Raw genomic sequence first — 25,167 nt, forward strand, 5'->3', positions numbered from 1 at the left:
GTGGTTACAGCATGAAGCGAATGCATGTGAATATACAAAAGGTGCATTGCATTAAACAAGTCCAATGAGCGTCCCAAAATGGCCGGCCTGCCTGCTTTCATCCATCAATTGTTCTAAATTTTTCATTACCCAATGAGCTGAGGTGGAGTCTTAGCCAGTGGTACCATCAGGGAGGTGTGTAAAGCACTTTAGGCTAGACAGCCAATCAGCTGCCAGCTTCCATCTGTCAATCAAATAAAGCAGCCAATCAGAAAGCTGCCCATTGATCAGCAGGCCCTTTATGACATCACAGAAAGACCCTCAGAACTATCTGTGCATGTCTAATGGCTGGCTGTCAGTTGGGCGGGTGGGTGGCAGAGGGAGGGGATGTCTGTCTCGTTTCTCCCTAAAATTGCGGTTTTTCTGCGTTTACGGGAAAAGTTGAGATCCGACGCGCAAAAGTGGGGTATCGTAGAAATCACCTTTTAAAGACGCACATTTCTGGCCCCCCAAAAATGGGCATTTCAAATGAGAAATGAGTCCAATGAACAAAATAGGATGAATAAGTATGTATTTCAGGGGTGAGTTAGCAGGTTATTGGGGAAGTAAGTCCTGATATTTTTGGAGGTTGCAGGGGCCACTACACCATTCAAAATAGGCAGGCTTTAGCATATGCAGTTAGGCCCTGTAGGATGATTTTAGCTAAAAAGTGCCCCAAACACTCAAACGGGCTTGTATCTGGGAAGGGAAAATATGGGAAACATGACTTAGACAGCAAATGATACACTGTTTGCCATGTTTCCAAATTTTTATGCACAGTGGTTACAGCATGAAGCGAATGCATGTGAATATACAAAGGTGCATTGCATTAAACATGTCCACTGAGTGTCCCAAAATGGCCGGCCTGCCTGCTTTCATCCATCAATTGTTCTAAATTTTTCATTACCCAATGAGCTGAGGTGGAGTCTTAGCCAGTGGTACCATCAGGGAGGTGTGTAAAGCACTTTAGGCTAGACAGCCAATCAGCTGCCAGCTTCCATCTGTCAATCAAATACAGCAGCCAATCAGAAAGCTGCCCATTGATCAGCAGGCCCTTTATGACATCACAGAAAGACCCTCAGAACTATCTGTGCATGTCTAATGGCTGGCTGTCAGTTGGGCGGGTGGGTGTCAGAGGGAGGGGATGTCTGTCTCGTTTCTCCTGAAAATTGCGCTTTTTCTGCGTTTACGGGAAAAGTTGAGGTCCGACGCGCAAAACTGGGGTATTGTAGAAATCACCTTTTAAAGACGCACATTTCTGCCCCCCCAAAAATGGGCATTTCAAATGAGAAATGAGTCCAATGAACAAAATAGGGTGAATAAGTATGTATTTCAGGGTTGAGTTAGCAGGTTATTGGGGAAGTAAGTCCTGATATTTTTGGAGGTTGCAGGGCCACTACACCATTCAAAATACAGTAGGCAGGCTTTAGCATATGCAGTTAGGCCCCGTAGGATGATTTTAGCTAAAAAGTGCCCCAAACACTCAAACGGGCTTGTATCTGGGAAGGGAAAATATGGGAAACATGACTTAGACAGCAAATGATACACTGTTTGCCATGTTTACAAATTTTTATGCACAGTGGTTACAGCATGAAGCGAATGCATGTGAATATACAAAGGTGCATTGCATTAAACAAGTCCACTGAGTGTCCCAAAATGGCCGGCCTGCCTGCTTTCATCCATCAATTGTTCTAAATTTTTCATTACCCAATGAGCTGAGGTGGAGTCTTAGCCAGTGGTACCATCAGGGAGGTGTGTAAAGCACTTTAGGCTAGACAGCCAATCAGCTGCCAGCTTCCATCTGTCAATCAAATACAGCAGCCAATCAGAAAGCTGCCCATTGATCAGCAGGCCCTTTATGACATCACAGAAAGACCCTCAGAACTATCTGTGCATGTCTAATGGCTGGCTGTCAGTTGGGCGGGTGGGTGGCAGAGGGAGGGGATGTCTGTCTCGTTTCTCCCTAAAATTGCGGTTTTTCTGAGTTTACGGGAAAAGTTGAGGTCCGACGCGCAAAAGTGGGGTATCGTAGAAATCACCTTTTAAAGACGCACATTTCTGGCCCCCCCAAAAATGGGCATTTCAAATGAGAAATGAGTCCAATGAACAAAATAGGGTGAATAAGTATGTATTTCAGGGGTGAGTTAGCAGGTTATTGGGGAAGTAAGTTCTGATATTTTTGGAGGTTGCAGGGGTCACTACACCATTCAAAATAGGCAGGCTTTAGCATATGCAGTTAGGCCCCGTAGGTTGATTTTAGCTAAAAAGTGCCCCAAACACTGAAACGGGCTTGTATCTGGGAAGGGAAAATATGGGAAACATGACCTAGACAGCAAATGATACACTGTATGCCATGTTTCCAAATTTTTATGCACAGTGGTTACAGCATGAAGCGAATGCATGTGAATATACAAAGGTGCATTGCATTAAACAAGTCCAATGAGCGTCCCAAAATGGCCGGCCTGCCTGCTTTCATCCATCAATTGTTCTAAATTTTTCATTACCCAATGAGCTGAGGTGGAGTCTTAGCCAGTGGTACCATCAGGGAGGTGTGTAAAGCACTTTAGGCTAGACAGCCACTCAGCTGCCAGCTTCCATCTGTCAATCAAATACAGCAGCCAATCAGAAAGCTGCCCATTGATCAGCAGGCCCTTTATAACATCACAGAAAGACCCTCAGAACTATCTGTGCATGTCTAATGGCTGGCTGTCAGTTGGGCGGGTGGGTGGCAGAGGGAGGGGATGTCTGTCTTGTTTCTCCTGAAAATTGCGCTTTTTCTGCGTTTACGGGAAAAGTTGAGGTCCGACGCGCAAAAGTGGGGTATCGTAGAAATCACCTTTTAAAGACGCACATTTCTGCCCCCCCAAAAATGGGCATTTCAAATGAGAAATGAGTCCAATGAACAAAATAGGGTGAATAAGTATGTATTTCAGGGGTGAGTTAGCAGGTTATTGGGGAAGTAAGTCCTGATATTTTTGGAGGTTGCAGAGACACTACACCATTCAAAATAGGCAGGCTTTAGCATATGCAGTTAGGCCCCGTAGGATAATTTTAGCTAAAAAGTGCCCCAAACACTCAAACGGGCTTGTATCTGGGAAGGGAAAATATGGGAAACATGACTTAGACAGCAAATGATACACTGTTTGCCATGTTTACAAATTTTTATGCACAGTGGTTACAGCATGAAGCGAATGCATGTGAATATACAAAGGTGCATTGCATTAAACAAGTCCACTGAGTGTCCCAAAATGGCCGGCCTGCCTGCTTTCATCCATCAATTGTTCTAAATTTTTCATTACCCAATGAGCTGAGGTGGAGTCTTAGCCAGTGGTACCATCAGGGAGGTGTGTAAAGCACTTTAGGCTAGACAGCCAATCAGCTGCCAGCTTCCATCTCTCAATCAAATACAGCAGCCAATCAGAAAGCTGCCCATTGATCAGCAGACCCTTTATGACATCACAGAAAGACCCTCAGAACTATCTGTGCATGTCTAATGGCTGGCTGTCAGTTGGGCGGGTGGGTGGCAGAGGGAGGGGATGTCTGTCTCGTTTCTCCCTAAAATTGCGGTTTTTCTGCGTTTACGGGAAAAGTTGAGATCCGATGCGCAAAAGTGGGGTATCGTAGAAATCACCTTTTAAAGACGCACATTTCTGGCCCCCCAAAAATGGGCATTTCAAATGAGAAATGAGTCCAATGAACAAAATAGGATGAATAAGTATGTATTTCAGGGGTGAGTTAGCAGGTTATTGGGGAAGTAAGTCCTGATATTTTTGGAGGTTGCAGGGGCCACTACACCATTCAAAATAGGCAGGCTTTAGCATATGCAGTTAGGCCCTGTAGGATGATTTTAGCTAAAAAGTGCCCCAAACACTCAAACGGGCTTGCATCTGGGAAGGGAAAATATGGGAAACATGACTTAGACACCAAAAGATTCACTAAATGCCATGTTTCCAAATTTTTATGCACAGTGGTTACAGCATGAAGCGAATGCATGTGAATATACAAAGGTGCATTGCATTAAACAAGTCCAATGAGCGTCCCAAAATGGCCGGCCTGCCTGCTTTCATCCATCAATTGTTCTAAATTTTTCATTACCCAATGAGCTGAGGTGGAGTCTTAGCCAGTGGTACCATCAGGGAGGTGTGTAATGCACTTTAGGCTAGACAGCCAATCAGCTGCCAGCTTCCATCTGTCAATCAAATACAGCAGCCAATCAGAAAGCTGCCCATTGATCAGCAGGCCCTTTATGACATCACAGACAGACCCTCAGAACTATCTGTGCATGTCTAATGGCTGGCTGTCAGTTGGGTGGGTGGGTGGCAGAGGGAGGGGATGTCTGTCTCGTTTCTCCTGAAAATTTCACTTTTTCTGCGTTTACGGGAAAAGATGAGGTCCGACGCGCAAAAGTGGGGTATCGTAGAAATCACCTTTTAAAGACGCACATTTCTGGCCCCCCAAAAATGGGCATTTCAAATGAGAAATGAGTCCAATGAACAAAATAGAATGAATAAGTATGTATTTCAGGGGTGAGTTAGCAGGTTATTGGGGAAGTAAGTCCTGATATTTTTGGAGGTTGCAGGGCCACTACACCATTCAAAATAGGCAGGCTTGAGCATATGCAGTTAGGCCCCGTAGGATGATTTTAGCTAAAAAGTGCCCCAAACACTCAAACGGGCTCGTATCTGGGAAGGGAAAATATGGGAAACATGACTTAGACAGCAAATGATACACTGTTTGCCATGTTTACAAATTTTTATGCACAGTGGTTACAGCATGAAGCGAATGCATGTGAATATACAAAGGTGCATTGCATTAAACAAGTCCACTGAGTGTCCCAAAATGGCCGGCCTGCCTGCTTTCATCCATCAATTGTTCTAAATTTTTCATTACCCAATGAGCTGAGGTGGAGTCTTAGCCAGTGGTACCATCAGGGAGGTGTGTAAAGCACTTTAGGCTAGACAGCCAATCAGCTGCCAGCTTCCATCTGTCAATCAAATACAGCAGCCAATCAGAAAGCTGCCCATTGATCAGCAGGCCCTTTATGACATCACAGAAAGACCCTCAGAACTATCTGTGCATGTCTAATGGCTGGCTGTCAGTTGGGCGGGTGGGTGGCAGAGGAAGGGGATGTCTGTCTCGTTTCTCCTGAAAATTGCGCTTTTTCTGCGTTTACGGGAAAAGTTGAGGTCCGACGCGCAAAAGTGGGGTATCGTAGAAATCACCTTTTAAAGACGCACATTTCTGCCCCCCCAAAAATGGGCATTTCAAATGAGAAATGAGTCCAATGAACAAAATAGGGTGAATAAGTATGTATTTCAGGGGTGAGTTAGCAGGTTATTGGGGAAGTAAGTCCTGATATTTTTGGAGGTTGCAGGGCCACTACACCATTCAAAATAGGCAGGCTTTAGCATATGCAGTTAGGCCCCGTAGGATGATTTTAGCTAAAAAGTGCCCCAAACACTCAAACGGGCTTGTATCTGGGAAGGGAAAATATGGGAAACATGACTTAGACAGCAAATGATACACTGTTTGCCATGTTTACAAATTTTTATGCACAGTGGTTACAGCATGAAGCGAATGCATGTGAATATACAAAGGTGCATTGCATTAAACAAGTCCACTGAGTGTCCCAAAATGGCCGGCCTGCCTGCTTTCATCCATCAATTGTTCTAAATTTTTCATTACCCAATGAGCTGAGGTGGAGTCTTAGCCAGTGGTACCATCAGGGAGGTGTGTAAAGCACTTTAGGCTAGACAGCCAATCAGCTGCCAGCTTCCATCTCTCAATCAAATACAGCAGCCAATCAGAAAGCTGCCCATTGATCAGCAGGCCCTTTATGACATCACAGAAAGACCCTCAGAACTATCTGTGCATGTCTAATGGCTGGCTGTCAGTTGGGCGGGTGGGTGGCAGAGGAAGGGGATGTCTGTCTCGTTTCTCCTGAAAATTGCGCTTTTTCTGCGTTTACGGGAAAAGTTGAGGTCCGACGCGCAAAAGTGGGGTATCGTAGAAATCACCTTTTAAAGACGCACATTTCTGCCCCCCCAAAAATGGGCATTTCAAATGAGAAATGAGTCCAATGAACAAAATAGGGTGAATAAGTATGTATTTCAGGGGTGAGTTAGCAGGTTATTGGGGAAGTAAGTCCTGATATTTTTGGAGGTTGCAGGGCCACTACACCATTCAAAATAGGCAGGCTTTAGCATATGCAGTTAGGCCCCGTAGGATGATTTTAGCTAAAAAGTGCCCCAAACACTCAAACGGGCTTGTATCTGGGAAGGGAAAATATGGGAAACATGACTTAGACAGCAAATGATACACTGTTTGCCATGTTTACAAATTTTTATGCACAGTGGTTACAGCATGAAGCGAATGCATGTGAATATACAAAGGTGCATTGCATTAAACAAGTCCACTGAGTGTCCCAAAATGGCCGGCCTGCCTGCTTTCATCCATCAATTGTTCTAAATTTTTCATTACCCAATGAGCTGAGGTGGAGTCTTAGCCAGTGGTACCATCAGGGAGGTGTGTAAAGCACTTTAGGCTAGACAGCCAATCAGCTGCCAGCTTCCATCTCTCAATCAAATACAGCAGCCAATCAGAAAGCTGCCCATTGATCAGCAGGCCCTTTATGACATCACAGAAAGACCCTCAGAACTATCTGTGCATGTCTAATGGCTGGCTGTCAGTTGGGCGGGTGGGTGGCAGAGGAAGGGGATGTCTGTCTCGTTTCTCCTGAAAATTGCGCTTTTTCTGCGTTTACGGGAAAAGTTGAGGTCCGACGCGCAAAAGTGGGGTATCGTAGAAATCACCTTTTAAAGACGCACATTTCTGGCCCCCCAAAAATGGGCATTTCAAATGAGAAATGAGTCCAATGAACAAAATAGAATGAATAAGTATGTATTTCAGGGGTGAGTTAGCAGGTTATTGGGGAAGTAAGTCCTGATATTTTTGGAGGTTGCAGGGCCACTACACCATTCAAAATAGGCAGGCTTGAGCATATGCAGTTAGGCCCCGTAGGATGATTTTAGCTAAAAAGTGCCCCAAACACTCAAACGGGCTCGTATCTGGGAAGGGAAAATATGGGAAACATGACTTAGACAGCAAATGATACACTGTTTGCCATGTTTACAAATTTTTATGCACAGTGGTTACAGCATGAAGCGAATGCATGTGAATATACAAAGGTGCATTGCATTAAACAAGTCCACTGAGTGTCCCAAAATGGCCGGCCTGCCTGCTTTCATCCATCAATTGTTCTAAATTTTTCATTACCCAATGAGCTGAGGTGGAGTCTTAGCCAGTGGTACCATCAGGGAGGTGTGTAAAGCACTTTAGGCTAGACAGCCAATCAGCTGCCAGCTTCCATCTGTCAATCAAATACAGCAGCCAATCAGAAAGCTGCCCATTGATCAGCAGGCCCTTTATGACATCACAGAAAGACCCTCAGAACTATCTGTGCATGTCTAATGGCTGGCTGTCAGTTGGGCGGGTGGGTGGCAGAGGAAGGGGATGTCTGTCTCGTTTCTCCTGAAAATTGCGCTTTTTCTGCGTTTACGGGAAAAGTTGAGGTCCGACGCGCAAAAGTGGGGTATCGTAGAAATCACCTTTTAAAGACGCACATTTCTGCCCCCCCAAAAATGGGCATTTCAAATGAGAAATGAGTCCAATGAACAAAATAGGGTGAATAAGTATGTATTTCAGGGGTGAGTTAGCAGGTTATTGGGGAAGTAAGTCCTGATATTTTTGGAGGTTGCAGGGCCACTACACCATTCAAAATAGGCAGGCTTTAGCATATGCAGTTAGGCCCCGTAGGATGATTTTAGCTAAAAAGTGCCCCAAACACTCAAACGGGCTTGTATCTGGGAAGGGAAAATATGGGAAACATGACTTAGACAGCAAATGATACACTGTTTGCCATGTTTACAAATTTTTATGCACAGTGGTTACAGCATGAAGCGAATGCATGTGAATATACAAAGGTGCATTGCATTAAACAAGTCCACTGAGTGTCCCAAAATGGCCGGCCTGCCTGCTTTCATCCATCAATTGTTCTAAATTTTTCATTACCCAATGAGCTGAGGTGGAGTCTTAGCCAGTGGTACCATCAGGGAGGTGTGTAAAGCACTTTAGGCTAGACAGCCAATCAGCTGCCAGCTTCCATCTCTCAATCAAATACAGCAGCCAATCAGAAAGCTGCCCATTGATCAGCAGGCCCTTTATGACATCACAGAAAGACCCTCAGAACTATCTGTGCATGTCTAATGGCTGGCTGTCAGTTGGGCGGGTGGGTGGCAGAGGGAGGGGATGTCTGTCTCGTTTCTCCCTAAAATTGCGGTTTTTCTGCGTTTACGGGAAAAGTTGAGATCCGACGCGCAAAAGTGGGGTATCGTAGAAATCACCTTTTAAAGACGCACATTTCTGGCCCCCCAAAAATGGGCATTTCAAATGAGAAATGAGTCCAATGAACAAAATAGGATGAATAAGTATGTATTTCAGGGGTGAGTTAGCAGGTTATTGGGGAAGTAAGTCCTGATATTTTTGGAGGTTGCAGGGGCCACTACACCATTCAAAATAGGCAGGCTTTAGCATATGCAGTTAGGCCCTGTAGGATGATTTTAGCTAAAAAGTGCCCCAAACACTCAAACGGGCTTGCATCTGGGAAGGGAAAATATGGGAAACATGACTTAGACACCAAAAGATTCACTAAATGCCATGTTTCCAAATTTTTATGCACAGTGGTTACAGCATGAAGCGAATGCATGTGAATATACAAAGGTGCATTGCATTAAACAAGTCCAATGAGCGTCCCAAAATGGCCGGCCTGCCTGCTTTCATCCATCAATTGTTCTAAATTTTTCATTACCCAATGAGCTGAGGTGGAGTCTTAGCCAGTGGTACCATCAGGGAGGTGTGTAATGCACTTTAGGCTAGACAGCCAATCAGCTGCCAGCTTCCATCTGTCAATCAAATACAGCAGCCAATCAGAAAGCTGCCCATTGATCAGCAGGCCCTTTATGACATCACAGACAGACCCTCAGAACTATCTGTGCATGTCTAATGGCTGGCTGTCAGTTGGGTGGGTGGGTGGCAGAGGGAGGGGATGTCTGTCTCGTTTCTCCTGAAAATTTCACTTTTTCTGCGTTTACGGGAAAAGTTGAGGTCCGACGCGCAAAAGTGGGGTATCGTAGAAATCACCTTTTAAAGACGCACATTTCTGGCCCCCCAAAAATGGGCATTTCAAATGAGAAATGAGTCCAATGAACAAAATAGAATGAATAAGTATGTATTTCAGGGGTGAGTTAGCAGGTTATTGGGGAAGTAAGTCCTGATATTTTTGGAGGTTGCAGGGCCACTACACCATTCAAAATAGGCAGGCTTGAGCATATGCAGTTAGGCCCCGTAGGATGATTTTAGCTAAAAAGTGCCCCAAACACTCAAACGGGCTTGTATCTGGGAAGGGAAAATATGGGAAACATGACTTAGACAGCAAATGATACACTGTTTGCCATGTTTACAAATTTTTATGCACAGTGGTTACAGCATGAAGCGAATGCATGTGAATATACAAAGGTGCATTGCATTAAACAAGTCCACTGAGTGTCCCAAAATGGCCGGCCTGCATGCTTTCATCCATCAATTGTTCTAAATTTTTCATTACCCAATGAGCTGAGGTGGAGTCTTAGCCAGTGGTACCATCAGGGAGGTGTGTAAAGCACTTTAGGCTAGACAGCCAATCAGCTGCCAGCTTCCATCTTTCAATCAAATACAGCAGCCAATCAGAAAGCTGCCCATTGATCAGCAGGCCCTTTATGACATCACAGAAAGACCCTCAGAACTATCTGTGCATGTCTAATGGCTGGCTGTCAGTTGGGCGGGTGGGTGGCAGAGGGAGGGGATGTCTGTCTTGTTTCTCCCTAAAATTGCGGTTTTTCTGCGTTTACGGGAAAAGTTGAGGTCCGACGCGCAAAAGTGGGGTATCGTAGAAATCACCTTTTAAAGACGCACATTTCTGTCCCCCCAAAAATGGGCATTTCAAATGAGAAATGAGTCCAATGAACAAAATAGGGTGAATAAGTATGTATTTCAGGCGTGAGTTAGCAGGTTATTGGGGAAGTAAGTCCTGATATTTTTGGAGCTTGCAGGGGCCACTACACCATTCAAAATAGGCAGGCTTTAGCATATGCAGTTAGGCCCCGTAGGTTGATTTTAGCTAAATGTGCCCCAAACACTCAAACGGGCTTGTATCTGGGAAGGGAAAATATGGGAAACATGACTTAGACAGCAAATGATACACTGTATGCCATGTTTCCAAATTTTTATGCACAGTGGTTACAGCATGAAGCGAATGCATGTGAATATACAAAAGGTGCATTGCATTAAACAAGTCCAATGAGCGTCCCAAAATGGCCGGCCTGCCTGCTTTCATCCATCAATTGTTCTAAATTTTTCATTACCCAATGAGCTGAGGTGGAGTCTTAGCCAGTGGTACCATCAGGGAGGTGTGTAAAGCACTTTAGGCTAGACAGCCAATCAGCTGCCAGCTTCCATCTTTCAATCAAATACAGCAGCCAATCAGAAAGCTGCCCATTGATCAGCAGGCCCTTTATGACATCACAGAAAGACCCTCAGAACTATCTGTGCATGTCTAATGGCTGGCTGTCAGTTGGGCGGGTGGGTGGCAGAGGGAGGGGATGTCTGTCTCGTTTCTCCTGAAAATTGCGCTTTTTCTGCGTTTACGGGAAAAGTTGAGGTCCGACGCGCAAAACTGGGGTATCGTAGAAATCACCTTTTAAAGACGCACATTTCTGCCCCCCCAAAAATGGGCATTTCAAATGAGAAATGAGTCCAATGAACAAAATAGGGTGAATAAGTATGTATTTCAGGGGTGAGTTAGCAGGTTATTGGGGAAGTAAGTCCTGATATTTTTGGAGGTTGCAGGGCCACTACACCATTCAAAATAGGCAGGCTTGAGCATATGCAGTTAGGCCCCGTAGGTTGATTTTAGCTAAATGTGCCCCAAACACTCAAACGGGCTTGTATCTGGGAAGGGAAAATATGGGAAACATGACTTAGACAGCAAATGATACACTGTATGCCATGTTTCCAAATTTTTATGCACAGTGGTTACAGCATGAAGCGAATGCATGTGAATATACAAAAGGTGCATTGCATTAAACAAGTCCAATGAGCGTCCCAAAATGGCCGGCCTGCCTGCTTTCATCCATCAATTGTTCTAAATTTTTCATTACCCAATGAGCTGAGGTGGAGTCTTAGCCAGTGGTACCATCAGGGAGGTGTGTAAAGCACTTTAGGCTAGACAGCCAATCAGCTGCCAGCTTCCATCTGTCAATCAAATAAAGCAGCCAATCAGAAAGCTGCCCATTGATCAGCAGGCCCTTTATGACATCACAGAAAGACCCTCAGAACTATCTGTGCATGTCTAATGGCTGGCTGTCAGTTGGGCGGGTGGGTGGCAGAGGGAGGGGATGTCTGTCTCGTTTCTCCCTAAAATTGCGGTTTTTCTGCGTTTACGGGAAAAGTTGAGATCCGACGCGCAAAAGTGGGGTATCGTAGAAATCACCTTTTAAAGACGCACATTTCTGGCCCCCCAAAAATGGGCATTTCAAATGAGAAATGAGTCCAATGAACAAAATAGGATGAATAAGTATGTATTTCAGGGGTGAGTTAGCAGGTTATTGGGGAAGTAAGTCCTGATATTTTTGGAGGTTGCAGGGGCCACTACACCATTCAAAATAGGCAGGCTTTAGCATATGCAGTTAGGCCCTGTAGGATGATTTTAGCTAAAAAGTGCCCCAAACACTCAAACGGGCTTGTATCTGGGAAGGGAAAATATGGGAAACATGACTTAGACAGCAAATGATACACTGTTTGCCATGTTTCCAAATTTTTATGCACAGTGGTTACAGCATGAAGCGAATGCATGTGAATATACAAAGGTGCATTGCATTAAACATGTCCACTGAGTGTCCCAAAATGGCCGGCCTGCCTGCTTTCATCCATCAATTGTTCTAAATTTTTCATTACCCAATGAGCTGAGGTGGAGTCTTAGCCAGTGGTACCATCAGGGAGGTGTGTAAAGCACTTTAGGCTAGACAGCCAATCAGCTGCCAGCTTCCATCTGTCAATCAAATACAGCAGCCAATCAGAAAGCTGCCCATTGATCAGCAGGCCCTTTATGACATCACAGAAAGACCCTCAGAACTATCTGTGCATGTCTAATGGCTGGCTGTCAGTTGGGCGGGTGGGTGTCAGAGGGAGGGGATGTCTGTCTCGTTTCTCCTGAAAATTGCGCTTTTTCTGCGTTTACGGGAAAAGTTGAGGTCCGACGCGCAAAACTGGGGTATTGTAGAAATCACCTTTTAAAGACGCACATTTCTGCCCCCCCAAAAATGGGCATTTCAAATGAGAAATGAGTCCAATGAACAAAATAGGGTGAATAAGTATGTATTTCAGGGTTGAGTTAGCAGGTTATTGGGGAAGTAAGTCCTGATATTTTTGGAGGTTGCAGGGCCACTACACCATTCAAAATAGGCAGGCTTTAGCATATGCAGTTAGGCCCCGTAGGATGATTTTAGCTAAAAAGTGCCCCAAACACTCAAACGGGCTTGTATCTGGGAAGGGAAAATATGGGAAACATGACTTAGACAGCAAATGATACACTGTTTGCCATGTTTACAAATTTTTATGCACAGTGGTTACAGCATGAAGCGAATGCATGTGAATATACAAAGGTGCATTGCATTAAACAAGTCCACTGAGTGTCCCAAAATGGCCGGCCTGCCTGCTTTCATCCATCAATTGTTCTAAATTTTTCATTACCCAATGAGCTGAGGTGGAGTCTTAGCCAGTGGTACCATCAGGGAGGTGTGTAAAGCACTTTAGGCTAGACAGCCAATCAGCTGCCAGCTTCCATCTGTCAATCAAATACAGCAGCCAATCAGAAAGCTGCCCATTGATCAGCAGGCCCTTTATGACATCACAGAAAGACCCTCAGAACTATCTGTGCATGTCTAATGGCTGGCTGTCAGTTGGGCGGGTGGGTGGCAGAGGGAGGGGATGTCTGTCTCGTTTCTCCCTAAAATTGCGGTTTTTCTGAGTTTACGGGAAAAGTTGAGGTCCGACGCGCAAAAGTGGGGTATCGTAGAAATCACCTTTTAAAGACGCACATTTCTGGCCCCCCCAAAAATGGGCATTTTAAATGAGAAATGAGTCCAATGAACAAAATAGGGTGAATAAGTATGTATTTCAGGGGTGAGTTAGCAGGTTATTGGGGAAGTAAGTTCTGATATTTTTGGAGGTTGCAGGGGTCACTACACCATTCAAAATAGGCAGGCTTTAGCATATGCAGTTAGGCCCCGTAGGTTGATTTTAGCTAAAAAGTGCCCCAAACACTGAAACGGGCTTGTATCTGGGAAGGGAAAATATGGGAAACATGACCTAGACAGCAAATGATACACTGTATGCCATGTTTCCAAATTTTTATGCACAGTGGTTACAGCATGAAGCGAATGCATGTGAATATACAAAGGTGCATTGCATTAAACAAGTCCAATGAGCGTCCCAAAATGGCCGGCCTGCCTGCTTTCATCCATCAATTGTTCTAAATTTTTCATTACCCAATGAGCTGAGGTGGAGTCTTAGCCAGTGGTACCATCAGGGAGGTGTGTAAAGCACTTTAGGCTAGACAGCCACTCAGCTGCCAGCTTCCATCTGTCAATCAAATACAGCAGCCAATCAGAAAGCTGCCCATTGATCAGCAGGCCCTTTATGACATCACAGAAAGACCCTCAGAACTATCTGTGCATGTCTAATGGCTGGCTGTCAGTTGGGCGGGTGGGTGGCAGAGGGAGGGGATGTCTGTCTCGTTTCTCAAGAAAATTGCGCTTTTTCTGCGTTTACGGGAAAAGTTGAGGTCCGACGCGCAAAAGTGGGGTATCGTAGAAATCACCTTTTAAAGACGCACATTTCTGCCCCCCCAAAAATGGGCATTTCAAATGAGAAATGAGTCCAATGAACAAAATAGGGTGAATAAGTATGTATTTCAGGGGTGAGTTAGCAGGTTATTGGGGAAGTAAGTCCTGATATTTTTGGAGGTTGCAGAGACACTACACCATTCAAAATAGGCAGGCTTTAGCATATGCAGTTAGGCCCCGTAGGATAATTTTAGCTAAAAAGTGCCCCAAACACTCAAACGGGCTTGTATCTGGGAAGGGAAAATATGGGAAACATGACTTAGACAGCAAATGATACACTGTTTGCCATGTTTACAAATTTTTATGCACAGTGGTTATAGCATGAAGCGAATGCATGTGAATATACAAAGGTGCATTGCATTAAACAAGTCCACTGAGTGTCCCAAAATGGCCGGCCTGCCTGCTTTCATCCATCAATTGTTCTAAATTTTTCATTACCCAATGAGCTGAGGTGGAGTCTTAGCCAGTGGTACCATCAGGGAGGTGTGTAAAGCACTTTAGGCTAGACAGCCAATCAGCTGCCAGCTTCCATCTCTCAATCAAATACAGCAGCCAATCAGAAAGCTGCCCATTGATCAGCAGACCCTTTATGACATCACAGAAAGACCCTCAGAACTATCTGTGCATGTCTAATGGCTGGCTGTCAGTTGGGCGGGTGGGTGGCAGAGGGAGGGGATGTCTGTCTCGTTTCTCCCTAAAATTGCGGTTTTTCTGCGTTTACGGGAAAAGTTGAGATCCGATGCGCAAAAGTGGGGTATCGTAGAAATCACCTTTTAAAGACGCACATTTCTGGCCCCCCAAAAATGGGCATTTCAAATGAGAAATGAGTCCAATGAACAAAATAGGATGAATAAGTATGTATTTCAGGGGTGAGTTAGCAGGTTATTGGGGAAGTAAGTCCTGATATTTTTGGAGGTTGCAGGGGCCACTACACCATTCAAAATAGGCAGGCTTTAGCATATGCAGTTAGGCCCTGTAGGATGATTTTAGCTAAAAAGTGCCCCAAACACTCAAACGGGCTTGCATCTGGGAAGGGAAAATATGGGAAACATGACTTAGACACCAAAAGATTCACTAAATGCCATGTTTCCAAATTTTTATGCACAGTGGTTACAGCATGAAGCGAATGCATGTGAATATACAAAGGTGCATTGCATTAAACAAGTCCAATGAGCGTCCCAAAATGGCCGGCCTGCCTGCTTTCATCCATCAATTGTTCTAAATTTTTCATTACTCAATGAGCTGAGGTGGAGTCTTAGCCAGTGGTACCATCAGGGAGGTGTGTAATGCACTTTAGGCTAGACAGCCAATCAGCTGCCAGCTTCCATCTGTCAATCAAATACAGCAGCCAATCAGAAAGCTGCCCATTGATCAGCAGGCCCTTTATGACATCACAGACAGACCCTCAGAACTATCTGTGCATGTCTAATGGCTGGCTGTCAGTTGGGTGGGTGGGTGGCAGAGGGAGGGGATGTCTTTCTCGTTTCTCCTGAAAATTTCACTTTTTCTGCGTTTACGGGAAAAGTTGAGGTCCGACGCGCAAAAGTGGGGTATCGTAGAAATCACCTTTTAAAGACGCACATTTCTGGCCCCCCAAAAATGGGCATTTCAAATGAGAAATGAGTCCAATGAACAAAATAGAATGAATAAGTATGTATTTCAGGGGTGAGTTAGCAGGTTATTGGGGAAGTAAGTCCTGATATTTTTGGAGGTTGCAGGGCCACTACACCATTCAAAATAGGCAGGCTTGAGCATATGCAGTTAGGCCCCGTAGGATGATTTTAGCTAAAAAGTGCCCCAAACACTCAAACGGGCTCGTATCTGGGAAGGGAAAATATGGGAAACATGACTTAGACAGCAAATGATACACTGTTTGCCATGTTTACAAATTTTTATGCACAGTGGTTACAGCATGAAGCGAATGCATGTGAATATACAAAGGTGCATTGCATTAAACAAGTCCACTGAGTGTCCCAAAATGGCCGGCCTGCATGCTTTCATCCATCAATTGTTCTAAATTTTTCATTACCCAATGAGCTGAGGTGGAGTCTTAGCCAGTGGTACCATCAGGGAGGTGTGTAAAGCACTTTAGGCTAGACAGCCAATCAGCTGCCAGCTTCCATCTTTCAATCAAATACAGCAGCCAATCAGAAAGCTGCCCATTGATCAGCAGGCCCTTTATGACATCACAGAAAGACCCTCAGAACTATCTGTGCATGTCTAATGGCTGGCTGTCAGTTGGGCGGGTGGGTGGCAGAGGGAGGGGATGTCTGTCTTGTTTCTCCCTAAAATTGCGGTTTTTCTGCGTTTACGGGAAAAGTTGAGGTCCGACGCGCAAAAGTGGGGTATCGTAGAAATCACCTTTTAAAGACGCACATTTCTGTCCCCCCAAAAATGGGCATTTCAAATGAGAAATGAGTCCAATGAACAAAATAGGGTGAATAAGTATGTATTTCAGGGGTGAGTTAGCAGGTTATTGGGGAAGTAAGTTCTGATATTTTTGGAGGTTGCAGGGGTCACTACACCATTCAAAATAGGCAGGCTTTAGCATATGCAGTTAGGCCCCGTAGGTTGATTTTAGCTAAAAAGTGCCCCAAACACTGAAACGGGCTTGTATCTGGGAAGGGAAAATATGGGAAACATGACCTAGACAGCAAATGATACACTGTATGCCATGTTTCCAAATTTTTATGCACAGTGGTTACAGCATGAAGCGAATGCATGTGAATATACAAAGGTGCATTGCATTAAACAAGTCCAATGAGCGTCCCAAAATGGCCGGCCTGCCTGCTTTCATCCATCAATTGTTCTAAATTTTTCATTACCCAATGAGCTGAGGTGGAGTCTTAGCCAGTGGTACCATCAGGGAGGTGTGTAAAGCACTTTAGGCTAGACAGCCACTCAGCTGCCAGCTTCCATCTGTCAATCAAATACAGCAGCCAATCAGAAAGCTGCCCATTGATCAGCAGGCCCTTTATGACATCACAGAAAGACCCTCAGAACTATCTGTGCATGTCTAATGGCTGGCTGTCAGTTGGGCGGGTGGGTGGCAGAGGGAGGGGATGTCTGTCTCGTTTCTCCTGAAAATTGCGCTTTTTCTGCGTTTACGGGAAAAGTTGAGGTCCGACGCGCAAAAGTGGGGTATCGTAGAAATCACCTTTTAAAGACGCACATTTCTGCCCCCCCAAAAATGGGCATTTCAAATAAGAAATGAGTCCAATGAACAAAATAGGGTGAATAAGTATGTATTTCAGGCAGGGCCGGCCTTAGGCATAGGCCAACTAGGCAATTGCCTAGGGCATTTGGAATGCCTAGGGGCATCAGCAGCTTCTGCTGATTAAAATGATATGCAGCATGCCTATATTCTGTGTGTGAGTGAGGCTGTATCTGCATATGAAAAAGTGTATTAATGGAAATCACTGTAACATAGTATTCCGTATGCAGGTACAGCCACAGTCGCACACAGAATATAGGCATGCTGCATATCATTTTAATCAGCAGAAGCTCCTTGTGTGTGCTGGTCATAACAATGCAAATAAGACGAATTTTCAGCAAAAAAGGCACCGAATGGGTGTGCTGGTTCTATTTAAAATATTGCGGGTAGGGACACCAAAATGTTGACTGCTATGATGAGGGTTGATGGTGCTGGGAAAGGGGAGACGGAACTAGTGTCAGTGCTAGGGGGCAACAGTCAAAATCTTGCCTAGGGCGTAATTTAGGCTAGGGCCGGCTCTGATTTCAGGGGTGAGTTAGCAGGTTATTGGGGAAGTAAGTCCTGATATTTTTGGAGGTTGCAGAGACACTACACCATTCAAAATAGGCAGGCTTTAGCATATGCAGTTAGGCCCCGTAGGATAATTTTAGCTAAAAAGTGCCCCAAACACTCAAACGGGCTTGTATCTGGGAAGGGAAAATATGGGAAACATGACTTAGACAGCAAATGATACACTGTTTGCCATGTTTACAAATTTTTATGCACAGTGGTTACAGCATGAAGCGAATGCATGTGAATATACAAAGGTGCATTGCATTAAACAAGTCCACTGAGTGTCCCAAAATGGCCGGCCTGCCTGCTTTCATCCATCAATTGTTCTAAATTTTTCATTACCCAATGAGCTGAGGTGGAGTCTTAGCCAGTGGTACCATCAGGGAGGTGTGTAAAGCACTTTAGGCTAGACAGCCAATCAGCTGCCAGCTTCCATCTCTCAATCAAATACAGCAGCCAATCAGAAAGCTGCCCATTGATCAGCAGACCCTTTATGACATCACAGAAAGACCCTCAGAACTATCTGTGCATGTCTAATGGCTGGCTGTCAGTTGGGCGGGTGGGTGGCAGAGGGAGGGGATGTCTGTCTCATTTCTCCCTAAAATTGCGGTTTTTCTGCGTTTACGGGAAAAGTTGAGATCCGATGCGCAAAAGTGGGGTATCGTAGAAATCACCTTTTAAAGACGCACATTTTTGGCCCCCCAAAAATGGGCATTTCAAATGAGAAATGAGTCCAATGAACAAAATAGGATGAATAAGTATGTATTTCAGGGGTGAGTTAGCAGGTTATTGGGGAAGTAAGTCCTGATATTTTTGGAGGTTGCAGGGGCCACTACACCATTCAAAATAGGCAGGCTTTAGCATATGCAGTTAGGCCCTGTAGGATGATTTTAGCTAAAAAGTGCCCCAAACACTCAAACGGGCTTGCATCTGGGAAGGGAAAATATGGGAAACATGACTTAGACACCAAAAGATTCACTAAATGCCATGTTTCCAAATTTTTATGCACAGTGGTTACAGCATGAAGCGAATGCATGTGAATATACAAAGGTGCATTGCATTAAACAAGTCCAATGAGCGTCCCAAAATGGCCGGCCTGCCTGCTTTCATCCATCAATTGTTCTAAATTTTTCATTACCCAATGAGCTGAGGTGGAGTCTTAGCCAGTGGTACCATCAGGGAGGTGTGTAATGCACTTTAGGCTAGACAGCCAATCAGCTGCCAGCTTCCATCTGTCAATCAAATACAGCAGCCAATCAGAAAGCTGCCCATTGATCAGCAGGCCCTTTATGACATCACAGACAGACCCTCAGAACTATCTGTGCATGTCTAATGGCTGGCTGTCAGTTGGGTGGGTGGGTGGCAGAGGGAGGGGATGTCTGTCTCGTTTCTCCTGAAAATTTCACTTTTTCTGCGTTTACGGGAAAAGTTGAGGTCCGACGCGCAAAAGTGGGGTATCGTAGAAATCACCTTTTAAAGACGCACATTTCTTGCCCCCCAAAAATGGGCATTTCAAATGAGAAATGAGTCCAATGAACAAAATAGAATGAATAAGTATGTATTTCAGGGGTGAGTTAGCAGGTTATTGGGGAAGTAAGTCCTGATATTTTTGGAGGTTGCAGGGCCACTACACCATTCAAAATAGGCAGGCTTGAGCATATGCAGTTAGGCCCCGTAGGATGATTTTAGCTAAAAAGTGCCCCAAACACTCAAACGGGCTCGTATCTGGGAAGGGAAAATATGGGAAACATGACTTAGACAGCAAATGATACACTGTTTGCCATGTTTACAAATTTTTATGCACAGTGGTTACAGCATGAAGCGAATGCATGTGAATATACAAAGGTGCATTGCATTAAACAAGTCCACTGAGTGTCCCAAAATGGCCGGCCTGCATGCTTTCATCCATCAATTGTTCTAAATTTTTCATTACCCAATGAGCTGAGGTGGAGTCTTAGCCAGTGGTACCATCAGGGAGGTGTGTAAAGCACTTTAGGCTAGACAGCCAATCAGCTGCCAGCTTCCATCTTTCAATCAAATACAGCAGCCAATCAGAAAGCTGCCCATTGATCAGCAGGCCCTTTATGACATCACAGAAAGACCCTCAGAACTATCTGTGCATGTCTAATGGCTGGCTGTCAGTTGGGCGGGTGGGTGGCAGAGGGAGGGGATGTCTGTCTTGTTTCTCCCTAAAATTGCGGTTTTTCTGCGTTTACGGGAAAAGTTGAGGTCCGACGCGCAAAAGTGGGGTATCGTAGAAATCACCTTTTAAAGACGCACATTTCTGTCCCCCCAAAAATGGGCATTTCAAATGAGAAATGAGTCCAATGAACAAAATAGGGTGAATAAGTATGTATTTCAGGCGTGAGTTAGCAGGTTATTGGGGAAGTAAGTCCTGATATTTTTGGAGCTTGCAGGGGCCACTACACCATTCAAAATAGGCAGGCTTTAGCATATGCAGTTAGGCCCCGTAGGTTGATTTTAGCTAAATGTGCCCCAAACACTCAAACGGGCTTGTATCTGGGAAGAAAAATATGGGAAACATGACTTAGACAGCAAATGATACACTGTATGCCATGTTTCCAAATTTTTATGCACAGTGGTTACAGCATGAAGCGAATGCATGTGAATATACAAAAGGTGCATTGCATTAAACAAGTCCAATGAGCGTCCCAAAATGGCCGGCCTGCCTGCTTTCATCCATCAATTGTTCTAAATTTTTCATTACCCAATGAGCTGAGGTGGAGTCTTAGCCAGTGGTACCATCAGGGAGGTGTGTAAAGCACTTTAGGCTAGACAGCCAATCAGCTGCCAGCTTCCATCTGTCAATCAAATACAGCAGCCAATCAGAAAGCTGCCCATTGATCAGCAGGCCCTTTATGACATCACAGAAAGACCCTCAGAACTATCTGTGCATGTCTAATGGCTGGCTGTCAGTTGGGCGGGTGGGTGGCAGAGGGAGGGGATGTCTGTCTCGTTTCTCCCTAAAATTGCGGTTTTTCTGAGTTTACGGGAAAAGTTGAGGTCCGACGCGCAAAAGTGGGGTATCGTAGAAATCACCTTTTAAAGACGCACATTTCTTGTCCCCCCAAAAATGGGCATTTCAAATGAGAAATGAGTCCAATGAACAAAATAGGGTGAATAAGTATGTATTTCAGGGGTGAGTTAGCAGGTTATTGGGGAAGTAAGTTCTGATATTTTTGGAGGTTGCAGGGGTCACTACACCATTCAAAATAGGCAGGCTTTAGCATATGCAGTTAGGCCCCGTAGGTTGATTTTAGCTAAAAAGTGCCCCAAACACTCAAACGGGCTTGTATCTGGGAAGGGAAAATATGGGAAACATGACCTAGACAGCAAATGATACACTGTATGCCATGTTTCCAAATTTTTATGCACAGTGGTTACAGCATGAAGCGAATGCATGTGAATATACAAAGGTGCATTGCATTAAACAAGTCCAATGAGCGTCCCAAAATGGCCGGCCTGCCTGCTTTCATCCATCAATTGTTCTAAATTTTTCATTACCCAATGAGCTGAGGTGGAGTCTTAGCCAGTGGTACCATCAGGGAGGTGTGTAAAGCACTTTAGGCTAGACAGCCAATCAGCTGCCAGCTTCCATCTCTCAATCAAATACAGCAGCCAATCAGAAAGCTGCCCATTGATCAGCAGACCCTTTATGACATCACAGAAAGACCCTCAGAACTATCTGTGCATGTCTAATGGCTGGCTGTCAGTTGGGCGGGTGGGTGGCAGAGGGAGGGGATGTCTGTCTCGTTTCTCCCTAAAATTGCGGTTTTTCTGCGTTTACGGGAAAAGTTGAGATCCGACGCGCAAAAGTGGGGTATCGTAGAAATCACCTTTTAAAGACGCACATTTCTGGCCCCCCAAAAATGGGCATTTCAAATGAGAAATGAGTCCAATGAACAAAATAGGATGAATAAGTATGTATTTCAGGGGTGAGTTAGCAGGTTATTGGGGAAGTAAGTCCTGATATTTTTGGAGGTTGCAGGGGCCACTACACCATTCAAAATAGGCAGGCTTTAGCATATGCAGTTAGGCCCTGTAGGATGATTTTAGCTAAAAAGTGCCCCAAACACTCAAACGGGCTTGCATCTGGGAAGGGAAAATATGGGAAACATGACTTAGACACCAAAAGATTCACTAAATGCCATGTTTCCAAATTTTTATGCACAGTGGTTACAGCATGAAGCGAATGCATGTGAATATACAAAGGTGCATTGCATTAAACAAGTCCAATGAGCGTCCCAAAATGGCCGGCCTGCCTGCTTTCATCCATCAAATGTTCTAAATTTTTCATTACCCAATGAGCTGAGGTGGAGTCTTAGCCAGTGGTACCATCAGGGAGGTGTGTAATGCACTTTAGGCTAGACAGCCAATCAGCTGCCAGCTTCCATCTGTCAATCAAATACAGCAGCCAATCAGAAAGCTGCCCATTGATCAGCAGGCCCTTTATGACATCACAGACAGACCCTCAGAACTATCTGTGCATGTCTAATGGCTGGCTGTCAGTTGGGTGGGTGGGTGGCAGAGGGAGGGGATGTCTGTCTCGTTTCTCCTGAAAATTTCACTTTTTCTGCGTTTACGGGAAAAGTTGAGGTCCGACGCGCAAAAGTGGGGTATCGTAGAAATCACCTTTTAACCCCTTCCTGACAGAGCTAGTTTTTGGGTTCCTGACAGAGCCATTTTTTTCAAATCTGACATGTCTCACTTAAGTGGGGATAACTTTTTTTTGCTTTTACTTATCCCAGTGATTTTGAGATTGTTTTTTCGTGACACATTGTACTTCAAATTAGTGGTAAATTTGGGTCGATACAGTCTGTGTTTTTTTGTGAAAAATACCAAAATGTCGTGAAAAAATGGAAAATTTAGCGATTTGCAAAATGTTAAATTTTCTGCTTGTGAGACAAATAATCCTACCACTCAAAATAGTTAATAACTAACATAGACCATATGTCTACTTTATATTTCCATCATTATTTCAACTTCCTTTTAATTTTTTTGGACACTAGGAGGCTTACAATATGAATAGCAAATTCTCAAATTTTCAAGAAAATTTCAAACACTGATTTTTTTAGGGACCAGTTCAGTTCTGATGTGACTTTGAGGGACTTGTATGTGAGACACCCCCATAAATGATGCCATTTCAAAAACTGCACCCCTCACAGTATTCAAAACAGCATTTTGGAAGTTTGTTAACCCTTTAGGTGTTTCACAGGAATTAAAACAAAGTGTAGGTGAAACTTCAAAATTTCATTTTTTTTGCAGATTTGCAATTTTAATACATTTTTCTAAGGAACACAGTACATTTTACTAGAGAAATGTGACTAAAAATTGATTCCCCCAATTCTTTTGTTTTCATAAATATCCTATATGTGGCCCTAGTGTGCACGTTGACCAAACCACAGGCTTCATAATAGAAGGAGCACCTACTTGATTTTGGAGACTCCTTTTTATGAGATTATTTTTTAGGCACCATGTAGGTTTCTAGGCACCATAAGATGCTAAAATTTAGGAACCCCCCCACAAGTGACCCCATTTTGCAAACTACACCCCTCAGGGAATTCATCTAGGGGTATAGTGTACATTTCAAACCCCCAGGGGTTTCACCAATTGTGGTACAACTGGGCAGTGAAAATGAAAAATTAAATTTTTTACACAAAAATGCAGTTCTGGCTCAAAATTTTTCATTTTCAGAAGGAATGAAGGAGACAAAGCACCCCAAAATCTGTGCCCCAATTTCTCCCGAGTACGGCAATGCCTCACATGTGACCAAAAAATACCAGTTGGGTGCATGGCAGGACTCAGAAGGGAAGGAGTGATTTTTGGATTTTGCAGCTCAGATTCTGGTGGAATTTTGGTGGGTGCTATGTCGCATTAGCAAGACCCCCCAAGCACCAATACAGTGGAACCCCCCCACAAGTCACCCCATTTTGCAAACTACACCCCTCAGGGAATTCATCTAGGGGTATAGTGTACATTTCAAACCCCCAGGGGTTTCACCAATTTTGATACAAGTGGGCAGTGAAAATGAAAAATTACATTTTTTTACACAAAAATGCAGTTCTGGCTCAAAATTTTACATTTTAAGAAGGTATGAAGGAGAAAAAGCACCCCAAAATCTGTGCCCCAATTTCTCCCGAGTACGGCAATGCCTCACATGTGACCAAAAAATACCAGTTGGGTGCATGGCAGGACTCAGAAGGGAAGGAGTGATTTTTGGATTTTGCAGCACAGATTTTGGTGGAATGAATGGTGGGTGCTATGTTGCACCAATACAGTGGAACCCCCCCACAAGTCACCCCATTTTGCAAAGTACACCCCTCAGGGAATTCATCTAGGGGTATAGTGTACATTTCAAACCCCCAGGGGTTTCACCAATTTTGATACAAGTGGGCAGTGAACATGAAAAATTACATTTTTTTACACAAAAATGCAGTTCTGGCTCAACATTTTTCATTTTCAGAAGGTATGAAGGAGAAAAAGCACCCCAAAATCTGTGCCCCAATTTCTCCCGAGTACGGCAATGCCTCACATGTGACCAAAAAATACCAGTTGGGTGCATGGCAGGACTCAGAACGGAAGGAGTGATTTTTTGGATTTTGCAGCTCAGATTCTGGTGGAATTTTGGTGGGTGCTATGTCGCATTAGCAAGACCCCCCAAGCACCAATACAGTGGAACCCCCCCACAAGTCACCCCATTTTGCAAACTACACCCCTCAGGGAATTCATCTAGGGGTATAGTGTACATTTCAAACCCCCAGGGGTTTCACCAATTTTGATACAAGTGGGCAGTGAACATGAAAAATTAAATTTTTTTACACAAAAATGCAGTTCTGGCTCAAAATTTTTCATTTTCAGAAGGTATGAAGGAGAAAAAGCACCCCAAAATCTGTGCCCCAATTTCTCCCGAGTACGGCAATGCCTCACATGTGACCAAAAAATACCAGTTGGGTGCATGGCAGGACTCAGAAGGGAAGGAGTGATTTTTTGGATTTTGCAGCTCAGATTCTGGTGGAATTTTGGTGGGTGCTATGTCGCATTAGCAAGACCCCCCAAGCACCAATACAGTGGAACCCCCCCACAAGTCACCCCATTTTGCAAACTACACCCCTCAGGGAATTCATCTAGGGGTATAGTGTACATTTCAAACCCCCAGGGGTTTCACCAATTTTGATACAAGTGGGCAGTGAACATGAAAAATTACATTTTTTTACACAAAAATGCAGTTCTGGCTCAAAATTTTTCATTTTCAGAAGGTATGAAGGAGAAAAAGCACCCCAAAATCTGTGCCCCAATTTCTCCCGAGTACGGCAATGCCTCACATGTGACCAAAAAATACCAGTTGGGTGCATGGCAGGACTCAGA

Source organism: Crinia signifera, chromosome 5, assembly GCF_055691185.1.
Source record: "Crinia signifera chromosome 5, ASM5569118v1, whole genome shotgun sequence".
In the NCBI taxonomy this organism is placed as follows: Eukaryota; Metazoa; Chordata; class Amphibia; order Anura; family Myobatrachidae; genus Crinia; species Crinia signifera.